The sequence below is a fragment of the Protopterus annectens genome, chromosome 13.part0 (genome assembly GCF_019279795.1).
Source record: "Protopterus annectens isolate FY-2018-M chromosome 13.part0, PAN1.0, whole genome shotgun sequence".
NCBI lineage: Eukaryota > Metazoa > Chordata > Ceratodontiformes > Protopteridae > Protopterus > Protopterus annectens.
The window spans coordinates 834355398-834374141 of record NC_056747.1 but is presented as its reverse complement, the minus strand read 5'-3'; positions in this window follow the sequence as shown (position 1 = coordinate 834374141).

Sequence of the window (18744 nt, the reverse complement as noted above, 5' to 3'; positions counted from 1 at the left end):
TCTTTAGAATTTTATATTATCAGGGCTTCACGTGGAATGTCCTTACATTTTATATGACTTTGATGTATCTTTATATGAATGAGATTATTTCTAATGTGACTTAGGTTTCAAAACATGGTTTGAGGAGTGTTTTGGTGCAAACACAATTTCTAGAAATGCAGCTGCTTCTGTTGTACTGAGAAGATATGCTTGGTGACATAACCAGTATATCCAATGTTGTCTATTTCCATTCGATTCAACCTTTGGTTTATTGGATCCAACCAGATCTGACCTTGGTGCTTTTTCAGACGCTTGGATCAAGGGCTCTGACCTCTTCCCTACCTGTAATTCCCTCAGCTCCCTAGATTACTTAAGATCTCATTTGCTACTTAATCCAGTAGAGCATGAAATTTGAGGGCTCTGACTTTTCATATAACAATAAGTATCTTTTCATAACTCTGCTAAAATGTTGATTCTGTATTCTTCTGCTATCTTGTAGTTAACTGTTTTTTATATTGTCATAGGGTTGACTGTTCACCCAGTCACCCCAGTAGCCCTTTCTAGGGTGGGGGTTTATTTGATAGGGAAGAGTGTTTTAGGTTCTTGGCTGCTGATGGAAGTCAAGTTTTCACATCACTGTCTTGAAGATGAGGGAATTCCTCCTAGCAATTCAGGCTTTCCAGGACGTGCTCCCCAAGGATGTTATGTCCGTCCAGACAGACGGACATAGCAGTAGTCTGATATATTAGCAAGCAGGGAAGAACCTGATTATATCCACTGTGCCAGGAAGCCATGAGAGTGTGTCTTGGTGATGTCTTCCCATCACTTTCTAATTACATTGCACATCCCAGGGACTTCCAGTGTTCTGGCAGAACAGGTCTACTCTTCTACCCCATGAGTGGTCCCTCAATCTGACAGTGGTGATACAGATTTTCAGTCTCTGGAGCCAAACATTTTGCATTCTGTTTCTTCATACCTAAATAACAAGTGCAGCAGTTACTTTGCCCTGATCCCTCCACAGGGTCAGACACCAAGGGATGCTGTAGTCCACAGTTGGTCCCCGGGCCTCCTTCATGCCTTCCCTCCCTTTCCTCTGACTACAGAGTTTCTTCAGAAAGCTAGAAGGTGCAAGGCCAAAGTAGTGTTCATTCCCCCCTTTTGGCCCTAGCATTGTTTCCTTCCCCTACCTCTGGCCTCATCTAGTTCATCCAACCTAGCTGTTGGACCCTAATCTGGATCTTGTCTATCACCCGTCTGGTCAGCCCCATCCGGATCTGAAAAGGCTGAAGTTAACTGCATGGTTTCTCCAGTTTTGATTGTGGCCAGAGACACCATGCTGTCTGACCCAGTAATTCAGATTGTCCTTTTCACAGAAACCAAATACCAGGAATGTTTATCTCAGTAAGATGAGAAGGTTTACCACCTGGGCTTCCTCCGAGGTTTTGAACTGCTTCTCTACCACTCTTCCAATTTTAGAATTTTTGGCAGAATTATTTCACAAAGGATCTAGCTTCTCCACCACCAAGGTACAACTAGCAGCAATTTCCTATTTTCACATAGGGTAGAATCAGTCTTCTGTTGCTTCCCTAAAGATTTCCAAGGCATTTCTGAAGGGAACTGTCCTTTTAAGAACCCCAGTCAGGGATCCGCATCCCCCCTGAGACATTACTTTCATGCTTCAGCTCTGACTAAAGCTCCATTTGAACATGGCTGTACAGCAGATCTAAAGTTTCTTTCTTGGAAAGCACTCTTTTTGATGGTTAGCATGTCTGCAGGGAAGATTTTGTAGATACAAGCTGTATCACGTACACTTCCATATCTTATTTTTCGTAAGGATAAATCTGCAGTTTCTCCTAAAGGTAGCCTCTGAAGCAAACTTAATAAAACTATCAATCTACCAGTGCTTTCCCAAAGTTCTCTAACAAAGGAGAATATATCCTACTTTTGCTAGATGTTCATAGTCAGGTTTTATTTACACAGAATAAAGGATATTAGGAAGTTAGGTAAACTTTTCACTGCATTTTCAAAAGTTGAATTTAGTTAAGGAGTTTCTGGCCTTCTGACTGTATTATCTTTGTGTTTGAAAAATTGGGACTGTCTGCACTTAGCAAGTCAAATGTTCATTCTACCAGAGCGGTAGCTACCTCCACCTCCTTTGAGTAGGGTTACTGTTAATGAGATTTGTGTGGCAGCTACTTGGTCTACTGTTCATACATTTATGTTGCACTACAAGTTGGATGCACAGTCCAGATCTTGTACATCTTTTGGCTCCTCTGTACTCAGGAATACCCTTCCATGATTCCACCCAGGTATTTTGGTAGCTTGGGAAGCTGTCCCAAAGGTTGAGTCAGATGAAAACTAACAACATCGGATACGAAAGTTATGTACTTAACACTAGATCAGTGTTGTCTTGTTTTAATCTACCCTCCCTCCTTCCCCTGGCCTAAATTAGTATTTTTTTTACCCCAGTCGAATAGTTGAACCTGATCAGGGGCCTTATCCCTGGATAGCCTTTGCTTGTTGCCCTTCATGGTTTCACCATTATCAGTCATTATGTTGAGTAGCTCTTTTCTTTTTATTGGATAGTATTTTACATTCGTAAACAGCCAATCTCAATCTGAGGCAATCAATGGGACTGAGGGAATTATGGGTAGGGAAGTAATCAGAGCCCTAGATCCAAGCAGCTGCAAAAGCTGTGAGGTCAGATATGGTTGGATCCGATAACTCAAAAGTTGAACCGGACAAAAACAAGACAACATGGATCTAACATTATGGTAATTACACAACTTTCATTTTTATAGGGTTTTAAAAAATGAGATTTTTGAATGCTTTTTTAAGTTGTGAATTTGTGTGTGATCATACTGCTACTAAGATTCTCAAACAATGGGATGACAGAGATAAACTGATGCATGGGGTCTCTAGAATGTTTAATATTCCCTGATTCTACCCTATCAGGGCATCCAACTTCAACGGGCAGAACAAACAAAAATCAGGGCACCAAGAGGAAATGTCAGGAGGATAATGCTTCCAAACCGAATAAAAGTGGTTCCTTCGCCAAAAGATTGTTCCCCTGCTAAATAATGACTATGCCAAGACTCGGCATCGCGTCCCTTCCTCCTGTCCCTCCTCCCTTTTCTTCTTCCCCCAGGCAGTCACTCAGCACGGTAGCCTGGCCACTAATAGTCTCAGACAAGTGCATGTTGAGAATAGTTTAGTGAGGATACTGTTGGCAGTGGACAGAAAATCCTCTTCTCTTTAGGGAAATGTCCCACATCTGTCATACCAGGCACATCTATTCTCTCCAGGACCGTTTAACAAGTTGCAAGCAAGATTTATAGAGCCAGTTTCTGCACAATAAAAAGGAAAATGACTTTTCACCAGAATCTTTTTGGTACCCAAAACAGATACCAATGTTAGATTTATTGTATCTAAACACCTTCTGAAAGTACCCAAATTCAAAATGCTTACCCTGCAAATAGTCCTTCCCTTTCTTCCAGGCCAGTGTTTCCTGGTGACTTTACACCTGAATGATGCTTATCACATTCCAATTGCTCCCATCATCAAGTTTCACCTACAAATGTCCTGTATCATGCCCTCACAAAAATTGTCTTCCTGTGGTATATGATAGATGTAAAAAATGATGACCTTTCTACCTGGAGACAAAACCCTGACTTTTCAGAACATTTTTAGGGATTTCTCTCTCTTCAAGAAGCTGATTCTGCAAGAGAGTTTCTCAAAATTGTAGGCCTCATGGCATCAGTGATCCTTATGACACTACTCACCAGACTCCACATAAGAAAGATTCATTGGTACTTAAAAATTTGTTGGACCCAGCGCCTGCACCTCTCGGAGTTCCTGGTACCAGTGCTGAATTTGTAAAGTGAGAGGTGCAGTGGTGGAAGGATCAGATATCTCTCAATTCATACCTGCTCTTCTCCATCCAGATCCCATTTCAGTCAGTCCAGATGGGCTTGTCAGATTTTGAATGGGGAGCAGTGTCCAGGGGAATTCAAGTGCAAGGTGAATGGGGTCCTTTAGACTCTACAAAGTACATAAATGTCAAAGAAATGTTAGCAGTCCTTCAGACCGTAAAAGTTATTCACCACTTATGGTCTCCAGGTCCCCTTTTATTGGTCCTAGACACCACCACAGTCATGTAATATCTAAGCAAACAAGGTGGTACAAGGTCATGTCTTGTTTGCCAGTTGGCAGGGATGGCGTGGGAGCTAGTCATAAGTTCATAGGTAGGTACTAGGCTATTGGCCCTAGGGCCTATATAAGCCTAGCCAAAAAGGTACCCTGGCTTTCGCCAACCAAGAAAATTATTTTCTTGTGCCCCTGTCAAGCAGAGCCACAGAAGCGATCCACAGGGGTGAATTTCCTATTTCCCATCCAATCATCAAGATTTTTCTTGAAGAGTGCTAATGAGGAGCTCTGTTTGACATAGGTAGTCTGTTCCAGAGTATGGGAAGTCTCTGGAACAGGAATCTATCCCTCCAGCATGTTCTGTTTATTGTGGTGACAAGGTTTAGGTCCCTAGAGCGTGTAGCTCGGAGGGATTGGGATTTCTTTAAGTGGAGCATGTCCAGCAGCTCTGGGTTTGACATAGCTTTGTATGTTAGGCAGAGATCATCTCTGAGTAGGCGATATGCAACAGAGAAAAGCTGGAGTTTTTTGAGACGGTCTGTGTAGGACATCTGTTTGAGGCTAGTAATTCTCTTTGTGAGGTATTTCTGCATCCTTTCCAGTTGTTGTAGATGTCTTGTGAGGTACATACCAAAAGGGGCGTTGTACTCTATAATGGGTCTAATGAGTGATGAGTAGAGGGGAACAATGACTTCTTTTTTTCTGGATGAGAAACCTTTTGTGATGAGGTGTGCCACGTAGAAGGATTTCCTGACCACTGTGGTGATGTGATTATCAAAGGAAAGACTACTGTCCACTTGTGTCCCAAGGTCTCTTATCACACTTTCAATGTTAAGTAGACTACCACCTATGTGGTAGTTTATGGGTACAGAGTTTTTACCAAAGGGGATGACAATGCACTTTTTGGCATTGAGCTTGAGGCCATGGTTTTGACACCAAGCATCTGTCTCAGTGAGACCCTTTGTAGGATGTCCACATCATTAGGAGTTTCGATTATGGCTCCTAGTTTGCAGTCATCTGCGAACTTAGTTAGCCAAAGACCTTCTGTGTTAGCCTGTACTTCAAAGAAGTAGATACCAAACAGGAGAGGACCCAAGACTGAACCCTGTAGTACTCCACTTGTCACTGGTCTGAAGTCGGATTTGGAGTCTGCTACTTTCACAGTGTGGGTTCTATCAGTAAGCCAGTTGGCAACCCATCTTGTGACATAGGGATTTATACCTAATTTAGTGAGTTTATCTAGAATTGCAGAGTGGGGGATGGTGTTGAAAGCCTTGGCAAGATCTAGATAGGCTGTGTGAACCACCTTGCCCTCATATATGGCTTTGGTGACTGCTTCAAAGAAGTCTATCAGGTTTAGCAGACATGATCTGCCTTTTACAAACCCGAACTTTGTAGGGTCCAGAGTTTGGAGATTACCAATGTCTTTGTTTATGAGTTCCATGATGATACGTTCCCTGGCCTTGCAGACCAGGCTCGTCAGGCTAATGGGGCGGTAGTTCCCGGGGTCTGTCGTGGCTCCCCCTTTGTGGAGTGGGATAACTAACCGTTGCAGTGCGCCATTCAGTGGGCACAAAGCCTGAGGTGAGGCTATGATTGAACGTGGTACTTAGGTGGGGTGCCAGTTCATTCTGTAGGTCATGTAGAATGCAGTCTGGGATGTTGTCAGGTCCCATGAATGCTGTGTTCTTGGCTTTGGAGAGTGAGGTTTTTACCTGTGCAGCTGTGATTACAGGAACTTTGCATTCTTCCGGTATAGAGGTGGGCCCTTTAGGGGTGAGAGGGGGTTAAAGTTAGCACTGAACCTATCTGCCAGGATGTTGGCAATATCAGTTGGTTCTGTATATTTAGTGCCATTGTGCTGTAACTCAGAGTAGATCTGAGTGTTGCCATTGAGATTCTTGACACAGCTATAGAATGCTTTGTGGCTGTCTTTAGAATCAGTGGCGATTTTGTTTTTATAACTAGCTTTGGAGGATTTTGAGGGATCTCAGCTTCTTACTGAGGCTGACCAGGGAGTTCCTCCAATCATGGGATTTTAATCTTTTTTGCAACAGTTTCTTTCTTCTGTTGTAGAGTTTGTTTATGGCAGAAGACCACCAGATTGGCTTCCTTTTTTGGAGGATAACATCTTGGTTCTGTTAGGGATAGCACGATCCATGCAGTTGTGTAAGTGCTTATAAAGTGCATTTGTGTAGGATTCAGCAGTCGTACCGCTATTGTCTATCTGCATGGATGTCGTGAAGTTTGCCACTTCTGTCTAAAGAAGCGGGAAGTTGGCTTTGGAGAAATTTTTTACGGTTGTGTCCCTAATGGTGGGTGGGGGCAGGATGTGGATGTCTAGGGTGATTTGCTTGTGTTCGGATCTGACCGACGAGGAGTTGATCTCTGGTGTCTCCCATGTTGGTAATGACCAAGTCTAGGATATTGCTGCCCCTGGTGGGGTGTGGATAAGTTGATCCAGGGCGTTGGAATTTATGAATTCCAGAAAATGTTGAACAAAAGAGTTGGTTCATGAGTAGTTTTCCCAGTTAATGGTGGGGTAGTTGAAATCACCCATTATTAGGGTGTTGGGTTGTACCCTAACATTTTCCAATGTATCAAAAAAAGAGGAGTGGGAATCCTGGGGCATGGTGGGGGGTCTGTAGCAAGCTACAATTTGGATTGCGGTCTTGTCCAGAGTTAGTTGCACTTGGATAATCTCGGATGCATTATGCTGAGCAACTAGCTTGGAGGTGTGGACATCTTTAATGAATATGGACACGCCTCCGCCTTTAGTGTTTCAGTCCGGGTTAGGTGGCCGAAAGGTGTGGTATGAATTATAGCCTGGTAATGCAGGGGTGCTCTCTCGAGCTTTGAACTAGGTCTCTGTCACTGCACAGATGTTGATCTCCATTTTAAGGAGTGCCTCGAGTGAGTGCATTTTGAGGTTTAGACTTCTAGCATTGAGTAGCATTACCCTCAGATTTTGCTTGCTTGTACCTGTTACAGTGGTGAATTTGTCATTTGAACCTTGCGTAAAAAAGGCACTGTAGGGGTGGCAAGAGCCTTTGCCAGTATCTGGAATCCCAAGAGCGACAGGTGCAGGCCATCTCTGGCAAAACATCGTGATCTGTCGATCATGTCATCCCAGGCAGACAGATACTGGATTCCCTTAAAATGACACCAGAAGCTTAGCCAATTGTTGAAGTCAATCATTTTGTTCTTGTACTGTGGTATCATTCTGGGTGATGGCAGGATGCTACTTAGGGCTAGGGTCATACCTTTCTGGGCTATAAGATCGGAGAACTCCTCCATGTCTCTCTTCATGTAGTCCAGGGAGGTACGTCTCAGGTCATTCACACCAACATGCTGTAAGTGGTGGTAATGTGACTAGTAAAAAAAAATTAAATAGTCCCACAAATCTTAGTAATAATAATCCTATTTTTTAACCAGGTAGGCCCACTGGGCACACAGTCGTTTTTCAGGGGCAACCCAGGAGTGATGTCTGGTTAAGTGACTTGCTCAAGGGCACACAGGAGGCAAATGAAGGCTGAGGGAATCAAACCCTGTACCATAGGAACTACAGCTTGTAACCTTAACTTCTGTTCCAGCTGCCAGATAAAGCATACACATGCAACACATACTTCTCAGTCCACAGCTTAAGATATGTCATACATCCAGAGTTGGGTGTAGAACTCAGATTTGTGGGACTATTCAAATTTGTTTACTACTCACATTACCACTACACCACCACTTACAGCATTCTCCCATGCTTCATGCCTCATACATCCCATCAGAGCAAGACTTAGTGGCAGACATACTAAGCAGATCCTGGACAAGACCCTCTTGAGTGAAACTCAGGACTGAGATCAGCCTGAATTTGTGATAGTGACTTGTTGGGGTGGTGTATTCAAGCAGTTGATGTTAATAAAAATGACATTAAAACATGGTGGGTAATGTAAAGATATTCTGAGATACACTTGCTCTTTTATTAAAGCAGTTATAACTATTACCAATATTTTCACAACTCATTAATACATAAAATTTGTGCGATCTACAGGTGAACAAATGGTGCCATCTTATACAAAACCATTAAAGCACACAATATTCCCACTGAGATTTACTATGTAACACAAATTATTTTGTAAATTAATATTGTTTTGAAATATTGTGAAATTATTATATTCATAATTAGTATAGATTCAGTAATATCACAGAACAGCAGAATGCTATCCTCTTTGTCTTACATCATTAGAAAGCTGTTAAGCTGGTGAACAATTCCCTAACTTGTAGCTTTGATCTTTTAAACTTACAGAGGTATAGTACTTTGACCATAACACTAATATTTTGGGCAAACAAAATACAGTTTTTCTTTCATAAATCTGCAATAAAAATCATCATCTACAGACTGACATTTGATAGTAACACTGGTGTATAGCCCATTGGCTACCAAATAACTATCATATTTTACATTCTTTGTAATTCACGCGGTTTATAAGATATTGCAGCTGTAATGGCAGACAGACTAAGCAGATTCTGGACAGACCCTCATGAGTGGAAACTCAGGACAGGGGTCAGCCTGGATTTGTGATACTGACATGTTGAGGTGATGTATTCAAGCATTTGTTGTTAATAAGAATGACATTAAAACATGGTGGGTAATGTAAAGACATTCTGAGATACACTTGCTCTTTTAGTAAAGCAGTTATAACCCTTACCTATATTTTCATAACTCATTAATTTCATAAAAGCTGTGTGAACTACAGGTGAACAATTGGCGCCATCTTATACAAAACTATTAAAACAGACAATATTGCCACTGATATTTGCTGTCTAACACAAAGGGTTTTGTAAATTAGTATTGTTTTGAAATATTGTGAAATTATTATATTCATAATTTGTATGCTATCCTTTTTGTCTTACATCACTAGAAAGCTGTTGAGCAGGTGAACGATTCCCTAGCTTGTATCTTTGAATCTACCTTGTAAACTTACAGAAGTATAGTGCTTTGTTGGACCATAGCGCTAATATTTTGTGGCAAACAAAATTCAGTTTTTCTTCCATAAATCTGCAGTAAAAATCAGCATCTGTAGACAAATTTGATTCTACCACTGGTGTACTGTGTAATTCATGCAATGTATATGATATTGCAACTGTAATGAAGTGTGTTTTCAGTAGATGATTTTGGACAAAAGATCTCGGAAAGCAAGTTGTTTGCTGGCTTAGAAGCTCTCGGGAAGCAAAGGTGTTGATAAATCTCCTGTTCTGGATTAAATTAGTTAAGGGAGTTTTGCCTCTTGGCCTTTCTAGAAAACAGGTGGCCCCTTCCTGGTGTCTTAACTTGTTGCTATAAAGGTTCATTTCATGAAATCACTCACTGCAAATGTCAGAGCTTTTTATTGCTCCGACATCTGCAACAAGACTATAGTATCTGAGTTGCAATGGTGAATTAATCCTATTTGGTCTTCCGTATACATAGGGTCAAATTTAGAACTAATCCCTCATTTATGTCCAGAATTGTTTCAGAATTTACTTTGATTCAAGCCATCAGTCTTCCAGTGTTCTATCCAGATCCTTATAACCAAGGAGAAAAAATTACACATACTCTGGGTGAGCATCGGTAGCACAGATACTATCTTGACAAAGCTAAGTCCTTTTGAGAAGCTAATCAGCAGTTTTTTTTTATTGGAATGAAGAAGGGACAACCGATGTCTAAAACTAATTCTAGTAGTTGTCCTTGACTATTGTGTCTTGTTATACCCACCATGTTTTGTTTGTACTTTGGTGATCAACCCAGGTAGCCCAAAAGCTGTGACAGCCATGAGAATTATGAACATAGTACAGCTGTGTAAGTTGCGTTTACCTCTAAAGTAGATTATTGAATTTTTCACTGCTGCAGTAGCCTTGCCCACCCACCATTTATTTTATTTATTTTTATTTTATTTTTATTTTTATTTTACATTTGTTGACCGGGAAAGTCCAATTGGACACAGGTCCATTTTCAGCGGAGGCCTGGGGCTCCACTTAAAAAACAATCTAACAAATCATTTTATGAATTACAACACTTTCTCCTAAATGCATACAATATTACACGAGAACATATTTTACATTTCTTCACAGATAATATGTAGAGATGCAATTATTGTATTCCAGAAGCATACCACTTGTATGTAGGTAAAATGTTTAACTGTCTTCAGAGATGAATAAGTAGATACGAACAGAATAGAACATCATTAGTTAAGAATTAATATACAGAGGATAGGCAGTATTAAATAATCCTTGGTAGGATCATTGTATCACTGCAAATGTAGTGGATTCGCCTGGGGAGTCACATGGGCATAGCCAGTTGTTAAAGTAGTGGGTTTTGAGTAGTTTTTTTAAATTGTGGATCAGAACCTGTAGAAGTTGTGTGTTTTGGAAGTGAGTTCCAGACTTTTGCTATAGAGCAGGCAAAAAGAGATTTGCCAGCCTCATTCCTATGTTTGATGAAATTTATGTGATTTTGGTCTGTTGACCTTAAGGCTCGGGTGGTGGTGTAGGGTTGTATTAGGTCTTGTAAAATGGGGATTTTATTTGGTAGGTAATATAGTTTGTGGGCTTTGGAGAGTTGAGTGGTAAAAAGTAATTGAGGCAGCTCAAGCCAGTTGAGCTGTTTGAGGGAAAGACAGTGGTGGGCTCTATTAGAGGCATCTGTGGCAAATTTGGCAATCTTGTTGTAGCAAGATGACATTTTGCTTTGTTCGCTGTGGCGAAGATTAGTCAGGACTGGTGAGGCATACAGTAGGGTGGATAATAGGTGGGTTCTGGCAATGGTGGCTTTGGTATAACTGGTCATGAATTGCTTATTCCTATACAAGAGACCTAGCTTTTTGTGAACTTTTTTGATTGTTTGGGCTATGTGTATATCAAATTTGAGTTTATCGATTACTACTCCTAGGACTTTAGTGTGTGCTGTTGGGGTGATTGAGGTATTGTCCTTGGAGTTAATGATGAAGTCATTGAGTGCAGGGGATCTACCTGGGCTGAAGAGAATTAGTTTTGTTTTTTGTTTTTTTGGGATTGAGTAAAAGTTTTATGGTAGAAAACCATGCCTCAGCCAGAGTGAAGCTGTGTTGTGTTATTGTTTGTAGCTTGCTTAGGGTAGGGGCAGCAGAAATTATAGTAGTGTCATCAGCATATTGTACTATAGAGACAGAAGGAGAGGAAGCAGCTATCTGATTTGTAAATATGGAGAATAGTAAGGGACCAAGAATGGAGCCTTGAGGGACTCCAATAGATAAAAGTAGAAGGGAGGATAGTTGGTCATGCCATAGAACTGCTTGCTGTCGGCTTGATAAATAGCTGCTGAACCATGATATAGTGAGGGAGTTTAGGTCGAGGGTAGATAGAGTTTTGAGAAGCATACTGTGGTTGACCATGTCAAAGGCCTTGGATAAGTCTAAGAAAACAGAGGATACCAAAAGTCCGTTGTTTCTGTGGGTGTTGATTATGTTGGTATAGGATAATAGGGCTGTTGTGGTACTATGGGAGGGACGAAATCCATGTTGTGATGCTGATATAAGGTTATTTTCTAGAAGGTATTGCATTAGTTGTGTATGTACTACTCTTTCAAGTATTTTTAATAGGGGTGATAAAATTGCAATTGGCCGGTAGTTGGTGAGCTCAAGGGAGTTTCCACCTTTGTGGAGTGGAATAATATGAGATATTTTCCAGAGGTTAGGCACTCTAGATTCAGATATGGATCTGTTAATGAGGATAGACACAGGGTAAGATATGGCATCAGCTGATAGTTGAAGGAAATCCGTGGGAAGTTTATCAGCAGCCAGTGTGGTAGGTTTCAATTTCTTGAGGAGTTTAGTAATGAGTTGTGTGGGTGCTGGGGAGAAGGAGACGCAGAGGGGAGGTTGTTGTGTAATAGGGGTAGTAGGGGTTGGTGAAGGAGTGGGAATAGTGGTGCTATTTAGGGTGTTGGATAAGGCTAGGACTGTTTCAGTGAAGAATTTGTTGAATTGGGTAGGGATGTCCTCAGCGTCGGTTGGTACTATGGGTGTGGGAGTGCTGGTTTTACCTGGGTGCAGTAATCTATTTATTGAGGACCAGAATTTCTGAGGGTTGTGTGTGTTTGTCTTGCAAGGTTTTATAGTAATTGGTTTTATCGAGTTTTATACGTGTTTTGGTCTTGCTCCGGAGTGCTAAGAAGATAAGTTGTTGGGATGTAAAGTTCTTGATTTCTTTTAATGTCTTCTAGAGGTTCGAGATGAGTATGACATTTTCTGTATAGACAAGAAAGTGCTGAAGATTTCTTATTTCTGACTGCTGGTTTCTCTTCTCTTCTCTAGGCTGTCCAATCAACAGTCAGAGCAAAAGTGAGAGAAGGAGCCAGAGCTCTATGAAGTTTGCCGGTTGTTGTATCAAGTCACAACCCATATAAACAAAAGGTTACTGCAGCACTGGGGAATTTGAACATCTACTGTTACAGTAAGTGCAGCTTACAAAACTGTAATTTTCATCTACTGACTATCGAAATTACACTGTTAGGAGATGTTGTATAGGCTGAGAATTATAGCCACAAGTGTGGCAGTACTGCCTGGGTGAATTGTGTATGGCAAATTACTATGTCAAATGTATATTATACTGTGGGAATACTGCATCTACTACTAGCGATTATGTTTGGACCATTGATGAAGTTGCTGAGTCTGCTGCTGTGGTTGTGTTTATTGGGGTGCACAGCTAGCTCAGTACAAAGGTGTGAATATAGTGGACCTGTATTCAGTAATCATCCAGGGTGGTACTATTTCCCTATTGCATCTGTACATCATTACCAAGTTGGACCTCTACCCCCATGTACTTTAGATGTTGGGAAAGCGTCCAAAGTATTACTAAGTGGTTGGTAATGGGGAGCTTATACTTCCAGTGAATGATCTCATGTTTAGGCTAGTGGTCCCATAGTTTCTTCACCAACCACACCTGACTAGCCTCAGTGAGGAATGAATGTAGGGCTTGTGTAACAGTTTGGATCATCACCTTTGCACATCATTTTAAGGGTATTATATGTCAGGCCTGTACTTATTTCTTTTTTTAGGAGGGGGGAGTGGAAGGCCAACACACAACCTTCATAGAGGGACATCTGTATGTAGAGTCTGAGTTGATTACATTCAGACCTAGTGGGATTTCCAGTTGTAGGTCTATTTGTCTGTGGGATGCTTGCACATACTGTCCTAGCCACTACTAGGTTGATGAAGCTGTCAGTCAGATACACTTCTCCAATATGGCTCATTGTATGTCACAGTCATAGTCTGTCTTGAGTCTCCTGTACCTTCTCCACAATAAGGGGGATGTACGAAGTTGCCAATAAATAATGCTGTAGTCATCTAATGACTGCACAAAGCCATTATATTTGATTATGTTGCCTATGCAACTTCAAATACTAAGAGATGTCCCACATACACCCATGTGCCATGAGTCCTCCTCCAGCGTAGTCAGTCACCCTTGCTCCATGCAGATAACACACCTAGTGACAGTACACACACAACACCTCTGCACAGATCCCAGAGGTATACTTGGGTAGCCCTGATACCTATTACAAGGGCATATGGGCCTTATCAACTCTGCCCTGTTGCATGCATGACTGAGTAGGGTTATGTAGTGTGTGACACTATAACATCTTACACGCATATTTTTTTCAGTGGCAGGCTGCGATGCCCAAAGGTGGGAAACACCGGAGAAATATATGCTCACATGCAGAGAATGAGAACCTGCTAGAGGCCCTTCATCAGCATGGTTGTCAGATTTTCTGTCATGAGAGATCTGACCTAGCCTTCTATGCACATGACTGACGGGATGTGATAGATGACATCAAAGTTGTCAGTTACCAAAATCAGAGTAACAGGCAGGTCCAAAGAAGGGCCACTGACATGGTTGCTGTTGCATGCACTAGGGCAGGCAACGTGGCACAGCAGCAGAGGACATGGGAGGGGGTCCACCAACTAAACCATCTTTGACAGAGATAGAGGCATTCCTAGCATGTTTTTATGTCAGTCCAAACAATTTTGACATCCATGGTGGATCAGTGGCACAGGGCAGAGTGCGTATCTATCAGTGGTGCTCCGGGTTGGTATATCTGAACATGGGGATATCTGTAGTCATGATGCATTGCAAGGTAATACAGTGTGCAAGCGTGACTTAATATTGTGCAGTAACTTCAGTCTACAGGTTCAGAGGCCACTTGTCTAAGGTATCCATCCATCGCTCCACAACCCCTTTTCCCACTTTTGCACATAGTCGGGGAGTCACTTCAACAGTGTCAGTCATCTACAGCCAAGTATGTTAACCATTATTTTTCTAAAGGACTCTAAGCAGTAATATTTGCAATGGGCTGCAAGTGTTGAAGTGTTCTTGCTTAGTTTGGGTAATTTATTTGTGGTTTCAGAGTTGGTGTCATCAGAGCCTTCTACCCTGGATGTAGACCTGCTTAATGCTGGAGACCTGTTTGGCTCTGATGATAATGGTATCAATTCTGGGCATAGTCAGGGGTCACAGTGTCACTGAATGACTTGGGCAAAATGATTCCCACGTCATAATCTCATTTCATAGGCAAAGCTTCTGTGCCTGTGCAGCCCACGGCACAGATGCAGGATGACTCCCATGGACAGGAAAATGCAAACACATATGCCTAGGGAGTGGTCTCACCATCAGCGGCACAGTCCCCCTTGGTATACATGCTCCATAAAACAAGATGGTGACATCAGGGGGTGGCATACAAGACATATCATAGGTACTGCCTGCCTCTTGAGCGAAGTGTCTCTGTGGCTGCTACCCAAACGCACACATACACACAATCACACAAAACACACACACACACACACACACACACACACACACACACACACACACACACACACACACACACACACACACACTGCTCATTGCTGACACTCATCACTGTGGCTTTCACCACCTGTGCATATGAAAACTGTGCCCTGCCATCCAGGTGTGACTAGTTTATGCATGGTAAAAAATAACTTGGGTGTAGTTTTGATGCTTCATTTTTTACTTTATATGTATAGTTTTATTTTGGCCCATAGGTATGATCCAAATGCTGCCTCTTGTCCATTGCCATTGCATTCTGTGTCCACCTCTGTCTGACAGTCATTTCTTATGGTTGGCTCCTCCACAGGCTCCTCATTAGGCACCTCCTCCACTGTTGTGTCTGGTAATTCCTGCCCTTGGATGTCTTTCCCCTGCTGTAACTATTTACATATCAGTATATTGTATAAAACTGCAGACACTGCAGAAATTTTACTGCGTGTCATGTGGTCATACTGCAGTTCATCACCAATTAAATAGAGCTAGAGAAAGATGGCTTTTGGGTAGGCTGAGCATGCCTTTAAGAATGAGTTGGGTTTATGACAAGGAATTATTATAGACATTCTCTGCCATTATTTGGAGGTTTCTAATTGGTGTCATTAGTCATGGCTCCAGGACATTTCTGGCACTGCCAATAAGATGTCCCTGTGGAAAATTGCCCCACAGAAATCACTAGTATAAGTCGTACATATGCCAGACATGAAAATCGTACTCACTGATTGACTGGCCTGCAGACACTGTATACTATATATTATATATTACAGCTCATCTGGGAATTGATGAACTGGAGCACCTTACAGTTGATATATGGATGCTCCCCAGATGGGCTTTATTTGCAATGTGGGTGCTAGCCTCCTCTGTATCCACAAACAAATTTTATTTGTATATGTAAACATATATGTAGATGTATATATTTATCGAAATGTATTTTGAGAGCGTGTATATATTGCACCTCCAAAATGGGTGCTTCAACAAAGTATTAGTTTAAGGGTGTGCACACTTATGCAACCAGCTTATTGTATGTTTTTTTATTTTTTTTAGATTTTTTTTCCCTTGACAGATTTGTTTGTTTTTCAACTGAATTGTAAGGTTATAGGTCACATTAATGGTGGGAAAAGTTTTGAAATGATTTATTGTGGTCTCATTTTTTTATATCACAAAAACTTGGCATTTTAATAGGGGTGTGTACACTTTTTATATCCACAGTACATAGAAAGGCTATGAGAGACTATAGTACTATTTTATGGAAAAGAATCAGAATTAAGTGTTTTGTTTCAAACAAAGTGGGCTATTCATTTTTATTTTGCTGTGACTTTATGCAAAATAAACTTTTGTATGGAAGTCCAGTGTCTCTTTCTATAGACACTGTTGGCATGTGAATGGCCAGTTTACCAGAGACTTGCCATTTTTCAGATCCTCGCAGAATTTTTACTGCTAAGTGCAAATCTTATTTGGCACACTAATTACCTACAGCACTGGACTCCTCTACAGTTGGTCATAGTGAAATTCAAGTGTAACTAGCCCAAAGAAAACAGACAAAAAATACATCAGTTGCTGTTTGCCATAAGGCATCATCACTGGTACAATTTTAAGTGTGCATTGGCAAAGATTCAGTTGTTTGGGCAATTTCTCCCTTCTTCATGTTTGTGTGACAGTGGAATTGGTATAAATAAGTTGGGCTGGGTTGCTTTCTTTCAAAAAACATTTAAAGTTGTAGTTTTCTTTTTGCCCTTCTGAGTTTTAGGCATTTTTTGGTGTTTCAGCTCATCATTGTTGTGAAAGTCGGTGTTTCATAGTAGGACCACTGCACTATAGCTGCTGTGTTCCTGTTGGTGTTTCCTCATGATCCCAGCCAAGGAAGAATTTCATTTGGGGCTGACCAGAAGCTGCTGCATTTACAGTAACAGATAGTTGTACTGGGCACAGTACCTGCCAACTCACACACACTGCATATTATTAAGAAACTAACAAGGAAGGATGACCTGGAGTCTTACTTGGTGGCTTTTGATTACTATGTAACTACAAAAAAGTGACACCAAACAGAATGAGCAAAAATACAAATGACAGGAGAGGCTCTGAGAAGATACACAGACATGAATGGAATTAATTGTATTGGACTATGTCATGCTTAAGACAGTACTGTGAAAAATAACAATTTGCTGTAATTACTTATGTCAAGAGATGTAAACTGTATGCCTGCTTCTGCACTGGAAGTATTCAACTCCTGTTGGAAAAGGAGTATAGGCATATGTTATTTTACTAATCTTTCTGAATAAAATTGTTCTTGCAGTGAAATCATAATAGCAATCTAAAACTTTAATGTATAAAGCAAGAGTTTTGTCATAATGATGCTTATACTACAAGAAAGAAAAGCTGCTATCTTTATATGTACATAACGTCTTATTGGAATATGAAGTAATATCCGTGGGCATGTGATAAGTACTGCAAGTTGTAGTGTGTACTACTAGATAGGCAGGGGTTCTAATCTCACAACAGCCAACTGTGTGTGTGTGTGTGTGTGTGTGTGTGTGTGTATCACTACTTGCAGCAGTACAGACATGCATATATCTGAGCAATGGTTATACATTTTTCCCTATCTGTGGAATAGACTCACTCTCCATGTCAAGCAGAGTACCTCTCTAGCTCTCTTTAAGAGGAACCTGGACAACTGGATGGGAAACAGAAAATACACCCCGGGATCCCACCTGTGTCCCTGCTGGACAGGGGAAACAGGTGCTGACTTTGAGGGAGCATGGGCCAAATTCTTGGCTAGGCTTATAAGGGCCTCCGGGCCAATAGCCTAGTATCATCATTTGAACCTATGAAGCTATAGTAAACTCCCCTTTGTAAAACACACAGAACATACATTCTCATGTATGCTGCATAAATATTATCGCCTTTTCTGCATACAGATTTGATAACCAATTTGTCATGTAACTGTTTTACAGATTACTCAACATTCTGATAATTAGTGTAAAGGATTAAAGGTGTGAACTGTTAATTGTTTCCTGTAATCCAGGGTGAACGTCCTTTAGCCTCCCTTTGCTTACTGTGTGACTGACCAGAGAGTGATTTGGGGTCACCTCAAAAAAGGACACTTGTGTCCATCTGGCTTACCTGGTTTGCAAATAAATAAAAAATTGAAAATTGCATCAGATGAGTAGGAACTTACCCAAACTGCCACAAAAAAAATAGAGAGAAAGAAAACATAAATTGTTTCAGAGGGATCACATAACTGAATACCTCATGGTTACTGACCACAAGAATGAACTCTGGCATCCCCATGACCTGGTAATACATGAAATGGGTAATTAGAAAATTGATGGGGTGGATACTGTAGTTGACGACCCCATCCTCTTCACAGATATCAACCACAGCATTTAAAGACAGCCAATAGATGTACATGCTTCAGATTTATGACATCCAGATCTTTTTGGATCTGGCTTCTTTAGCTTAGTGATTTAGCAATTAATAATAGGCAACATTAGAAAGAGTAAGGATTTATGAACAAAATGACACTGAGACTGTTAATCTAGAATATCTTGCAGTGGAGAAACTAATCACTGCTTGCCACTTACTCATATTTTCATGTTTATGATCATATTTTATAACTGAGAGACTGACATACTGTTAAAGGGGTATGGTGTGAAATACCATGGTGAGAGACAGTAACATTCATTATCCCTGTCCATTTATATCACACTGTATCTGATATATTGCTAGTTCTCTGTTAGTAATTACAAAAATAAGTAATATTTCTGTATGTACCTA